Source organism: Centruroides sculpturatus, unplaced genomic scaffold, assembly GCF_000671375.1.
Source record: "Centruroides sculpturatus isolate CEXI.00-Female unplaced genomic scaffold, Cexi_2.0 scaffold787, whole genome shotgun sequence".
Taxonomy (NCBI): Eukaryota; Metazoa; Arthropoda; class Arachnida; order Scorpiones; family Buthidae; genus Centruroides; species Centruroides sculpturatus.
This window is the reverse complement of record NW_019384977.1, coordinates 403,766-407,529: the sequence shown is the minus strand read 5'-3', so window position 1 is coordinate 407,529 and position 3,764 is coordinate 403,766. Positions and strand designations below refer to the sequence as shown.

General features: G+C 27.9%; 2 long non-coding RNA genes across 2 annotated transcripts; both read left to right on the top strand.

Moving 5' to 3' along the window:
- The first annotated feature begins 583 nt into the window (after positions 1–583).
- LOC111632705 lies at positions 584–1,274 on the top strand. Its single transcript, XR_002757908.1, has 3 exons — positions 584–697; positions 774–856; positions 1,229–1,274. It is a non-coding gene; the product is annotated as an uncharacterized LOC111632705 (long non-coding RNA).
- Positions 1,275–2,975: 1,701 nt separating this feature from the next.
- LOC111632702 lies at positions 2,976–3,701 on the top strand. The gene is made up of 3 exons (XR_002757907.1): positions 2,976–3,085; positions 3,162–3,244; positions 3,617–3,701. It is a non-coding gene; the product is annotated as an uncharacterized LOC111632702 (long non-coding RNA).
- Positions 3,702–3,764: the final 63 nt, after the last annotated feature.

Genomic DNA, 3,764 nt, shown 5'->3' with positions numbered 1-3,764 from the left:
ACATATTCTACACATATTCCTTATTTTAACAGATGACTTTACATATGAGTCATCAAGTAAGTCCAAATAACAAATCTTTCATTATTGGACTTCGGCTTAGGACTCCTTTAATGTTCTAAAATCTCATATTGGAATGGTTTCTTTATTAAATTACTTTGCAAAAGCACATTCTAAAAATCCAACAGTATGTCATGCAGTTTGATCTAAGATGTTATATGTTGAAAATTATACATAATTTAATTCTGCATGTTTGTTTAAGCAGAATCCTGAAAGGCATCTTGCTTTTATGCAAGTTGGCATTCAAAAAGGTAAGGTAGGAAAGAAATTGAAATTTAAAAAATTGTCTTTATCAGATAACATGAAAAGAACGAAAATATTTTAACATATTTAAAAGAGAAAAGTAGAGATAAATTGCTAATTGGCATCAAGAAATTGAAATAAAACAATTGTGTTTGTAATTTGATGTCAATTTTAGAATATTTTCTATAAGAAAGTATTATAGTTAATTTTTATTTTTAATCTACCTAAAATATAATTGTAATAAGAATAGAATAATAATAGTGTTTTAACACATTGAATATTATAAACTTAGGCACCTGCTTGGGGGGGTCAGACACCTACAACACAACTGTCTGCTTTATCATTAACAGAAATTCAAAAATTACAAGAAGAGAAAGAAAAGCAAGAACAGAATGAGGTACGATCTGATATTTTGATAATTTATTTCTTGTAATTTTGCATAAAATTTAATTTGAAAATTTCTAATGCTTTAGAAACGATTACAACTACAGCTACAGCAAATGCAAGTTTTACAACAGACTCAATCAAACAAAAGTTCACTAACTTGGGCACAGAGGTAAATATAAGTTTAAATAGTTGGTGCATATAATCTTTATGATAACATTCTATAAAAAAAAAAAAAAACACTAACTTAACAGAATGTTGAAACAAAAATGTTTATTGATTTTTTTAAAGAAAATTGTAATGCTATCTTAATCTAAAGTTTAATGAAAACTATAAATGAAAGAAATTGACATTGCATTAACTGTTTACTTTTTAATAAATTTAAGAAATAGAAAATTTAGCTTGAAATGGAAGTTTTAATTTTTCATATGCTTTAAAAAAATTTATGGGTTTTTTTTTCATATTTCATCACTTATAGTAAAGACATAACATCACAATTTTGAAAAATTTGCTTAAAAAATATATGGATGTTTTTATGCCATAGATCTGGTAACTGCAATGCACCTGTGAAGAGTTTGTTGGAAATTCACATGCGTTAAACGCCTCCAAATTGTGGAGCTATATACGTTGTTTTAGATAGTTATACAAATTGATCCACAAAGGGGACAAATCAAGTGTGGGAGTGTTGCAGGGCTTTAATTTGTTGGTAAGGAGGGCTTCCCAAATATACACAAGATTTCTGTTATTGCAATGTATTAGTATGGCCACTTCGCCCCACAATGGGGTATGTTGCTATCAATATTCCATCAGGGAAGGCAAGAAGGAAACCGAACTTGCTAGAATTGCATTACAACACCAACATACTCCATTGTGGGGCAAAGTGGCCATACTAAGACATTGCAATAACAGAAATCTTGTGTATATTTGGGAAGCCCTCCTTACCAACATACTAAAGCCCTGCAACACCTCCACACTTGATTTGTCCCCTTTGTGGATCAATTTGTATAACTATCTAAAACAACGTATCTAGCTCCACAATTTGGAGGCGTTTAACGCATGCGCATTTAATCGTGCATGTTTTTATTTAAAAGTTTTATTATGTTCTACCGTTGCTTTCATTCCAAAACGTTAATACGCTTGGAACGATTTGTTATTTGTATTCAAAAAAGGATTTTAAATGTTTTAACGACCTGATGAAGACAAAAATAATTATTGTCGAAAGCACTTGTCGATTTAGCAACATTTATTTGTAATTTAACTCTTATATGTTAGAAGTTTCTCCTGATAGAGAATTCTTATTGCCTTATATTTTAAATCATGAATCATGTATTACAGTGATCTAGTTTGTTGTGTATATATGGCTTTTATTAAATTTATATAATTATTTATCACACAACTTTAGATGAACTCATAGAACAACTTTTGAAATTCAACTATATTCCTAAATTTTAAATATTGTAACATTCACATGTACAGTACATTCCAGACGATATTAAACTTTATAGATTTGCAACAGAGCCATTAGTAGATCAAAAACATTTGTTAAAGTTGAATTAAAGCTTACTGGATTTAAAATTAAGGTTAATAGTTGTATGTGTTGCAAACAATTCATTCAGTATTTCTGAATAATTGTTATTTAGAACATTTTCAGTACTTCAAAATTAATTTCTTTGAACCCTATAAATATAGTTTTTTGTTGCTACAACATATTCTACACATATTCCTTATTTTAACAGATGACTTTACATATGAGTCATCAAGTAAGTCCAAATAACAAATCTTTCATTATTGGACTTCGGCTTAGGACTCCTTTAATGTTCTAAAATCTCATATTGGAATGGTTTCTTTATTAAATTACTTTGCAAAAGCACATTCTAAAAATCCAACAGTATGTCATGCAGTTTGATCTAAGATGTTATATGTTGAAAATTATACATAATTTAATTCTGCATGTTTGTTTAAGCAGAATCCTGAAAGGCATCTTGCTTTTATGCAAGTTGGCATTCAAAAAGGTAAGGTAGGAAAGAAATTGAAATTTAAAAAATTGTCTTTATCAGATAACATGAAAAGAACGAAAATATTTTAACATATTTAAAAGAGAAAAGTAGAGATAAATTGCTAATTGGCATCAAGAAATTGAAATAAAACAATTGTGTTTGTAATTTGATGTCAATTTTAGAATATTTTCTATAAGAAAGTATTATAGTTAATTTTTATTTTTAATCTACCTAAAATATAATTGTAATAAGAATAGAATAATAATAGTGTTTTAATACATTGAATATTATAAACTTAGGCACCTGCTTGGGGGGGTCAGACACCTACAACACAACTGTCTGCTTTATCATTAACAGAAATTCAAAAATTACAAGAAGAGAAAGAAAAGCAAGAACAGAATGAGGTACGATCTGATATTTTGATAATTTATTTCTTGTAATTTTGCATAAAATTTAATTTGAAAATTTCTAATGCTTTAGAAACGATTACAACTACAGCTACAGCAAATGCAAGTTTTACAACAGACTCAATCAAACAAAAGTTCACTAACTTGGGCACAGAGGTAAATATAAGTTTAAATAGTTGGTGCATATAATCTTTATGATAACATTCTATAAAAAAAAAAAAAAACACTAACTTAACAGAATGTTGAAACAAAAATGTTTATTGATTTTTTTAAAGAAAATTGTAATGCTATCTTAATCTAAAGTTTAATGAAAACTATAAATGAAAGAAATTGACATTGCATTAACTGTTTACTTTTTAATAAATTTAAGAAATAGAAAATTTAGCTTGAAATGGAAGTTTTAATTTTTCATATGCTTTAAAAAAATTTATGGGTTTTTTTTTCATATTTCATCACTTATAGTAAAGACATAACATCACAATTTTGAAAAATTTGCTTAAAAAATATATGGATGTTTTTATGCCATAGATCTGGTAACTGCAATGCACCTGTGAAGAGTTTGTTGGAAATTCAACAGGAGGAAGCACAACGAATTGCTTGGCAACAGAAACAGTTAAAACAGCAGCAGCAACAACAACAACAACAACAACAGCAGCAGCATACAGTGAGAAACAAT